Source organism: Zalophus californianus, chromosome 11 (assembly GCF_009762305.2).
Source record: "Zalophus californianus isolate mZalCal1 chromosome 11, mZalCal1.pri.v2, whole genome shotgun sequence".
NCBI classification, from domain to species: domain Eukaryota; kingdom Metazoa; phylum Chordata; class Mammalia; order Carnivora; family Otariidae; genus Zalophus; species Zalophus californianus.
In genome coordinates, this window is record NC_045605.1 from 76,413,167 (window position 1) to 76,415,523 (window position 2,357).

The following is a 2,357-nucleotide window of genomic DNA, read 5'->3' on the forward strand; positions in this document are numbered from 1 at the left end:
TTATTTGGAAAAATTAAAGTTTGCTACTATTATCTTCGACACCTACTTTAGGATATATGTGTGTGTGTGAATAGATATATGTTTATATCTAGATATATAGGTAGATTATAAATCTGTGAAATCCATAACTCTGAAAATCTCCTGTCTAGTGTAGGAAATGGTAGTGGTGTTTATGAAGACCTTGGAATATTGTACTAAGTAATAGGGTCTGTGTTCAATTGGCAATCAAATGCTATTGACAATTTTGGGGCACAAGAATGTCATGATCACATCCGCTGTAACACAACGTAGACAATTGGTTGTAGCCAGCTGGGGCAAATGGCTAGAGATGGAGGTCCAGTAGAAAAATATTGCAAAGGGTGCCTGGATGGCTCAGTCAGTTGGGCATCTGCCTTTGGCTCAGATCATGGTCCCGGGGTCCTGGGATCAAGCCCCACATAGGGCTCCCTTGTTTAGCGGGGAGTCTGCTTCTCCCTCTCCCTTTGACCCTCTCCCCTACTCATGCACTCTCTCTCTCTCTCTCTCGCTTGTGCTCTCTCTCAAATAAATAAAATCTTTTAAAAAAGAGAATTAAAAAAAGAAAAATAGTGCAAAAGTGTATAAAATGACAGTTTCACTAAGGAAGTAGCAGAGGAAACATTAAGGAGGCATGGGGAGAGGGTGGTAAATAGATTTGAAAATTCTTTGTGAAGAAGCATCAATTTCTTGCTGGAGAGGAGAATCAAAATTATCTGGCATATTCTCTTGCAAGTGATCGGTGAAGCCTCTTTACCATTGGAATGGGATGCTTGGATTGGTATTGATTTAGACTGATACAGTTTTGAGAAAAAAAGAAAATAAAAACTCAAAACATGGCTAAGCAGAAATTTTTATGAACTTGTTTAATCCTACACTTGATCTTAGCCAAAAGGCTGAGAAGCGATGAACTTGTTTAATCCTAGACTGCTGTCATTCCTTGCACTCTTTAGGATCCCCTAGATTAGCATATTAGGTAATAGAACAAATAATTAGTAAATAGTATGGTAACTCCAAAAGACATTTTGGTTGCATGAGGATTGAGTTATTAAAAACATGGGTTGAAATATGCAAACGGAAGAATTTTAGCAAGAATCTCTCCCCTCCCTTAAATAATCTCTAATGCAATTCCCAGAATCTGAATATTTACCTTAATATCTCTTGGATTGTTAATATTCAGAAACTACTCAAATACTTGAATTAATCACACTGGAAGAAGCTCTCCTGACTTTAATCATTTTGATATTTTTTCCCCGGCTTGGCACATGTTTGGGGTTTTGTTTTGTTTTGTTTTTTGTTTTTGCTTGGCACATGTTTTGAAAAGAAATTCTATATGTGAGGGACAATGATGAAATTCATGTTGACAGTGGTCAAATATATTATATATGGTTTTATCACTATATATCAATACACAGATTATGCATCCTTCTTTACTTATATGTGTGTATTTGTATAGAAGTAAATGAGATGAAATTTCTAATAAGAGGATACTTGAGCCAAATACTTAAACTATATTTATTTTTAAGGTTTCTTTTACAATTGGTGATTTCTTTTTCAATTATCCAAACCAGAAAGAAAAAAAAAATATATGAATCAGTTTTTCTCTTTACCTTTGAATTAGGAGTTTGATTTCCATGCAGGAGAGCTCTGTTATAATGTCTGGATGCCTTTATTTTTATCCCACAGTTATCAGTATATTGCTATATAACTACCTGCCAGGAAGGACTTTTTTTCTTTTTTCTGGTTCAATAACTTTTTAAGTGTCTGTTGTTCCCATTTTCAAGTCTCCAAAACTTTTATGTGAATTCTTTCAGCACATTTTTTTCATTATTTCCCAATCTTCTTTTTTTTTCTGGATGGCTGAAGTTTCCAGACATATAACCTGAAATGTCCTGAGAGAATTAATATATAAAAAAATAAAGCTAAGGAAATGGAAAGCAAAGTATGCATGTATAGTACATGTGTATAGATACATAAATTCATTTTAAATTTTCCTTGAAAAAGCAATAGGTAAAATCTAATTTCCTTATTAATATTCTCTCAACAGAGTGGCAAATATGGTAGAAAACTTATCAAGAAACTTTCTTTTTTTTAATAATTTCCAGACCTAATCTTCATTCTTAGATTGGGCTAGTCTGTTAATATCATTAATGTCAAGGAGTGTTTTCCCCAAAGATTCCTAACATTGCAAAATAAACTGGCTGAAATAAGCCAAATAAGTGATTAAAACAAAATTCACAGTATCACAGAGACATTTTATTGGAATGTAAAAATTCTTTCTGGTAATGTTTTTATCAGTAAGTTATAAAATTTTAAATATAAAGGGAGGCTTTAAAGGGAAT

The 2,357-nt window shown here is 33.4% G+C and overlaps 1 pseudogene; it reads right to left on the reverse strand.

Annotated features, from left to right (window-relative positions):
• Positions 1–798: 798 nt before the first annotated feature.
• Positions 799–923, reverse strand: LOC113915651 (annotated as a pseudogene).
• Positions 924–2,357: the final 1,434 nt, after the last annotated feature.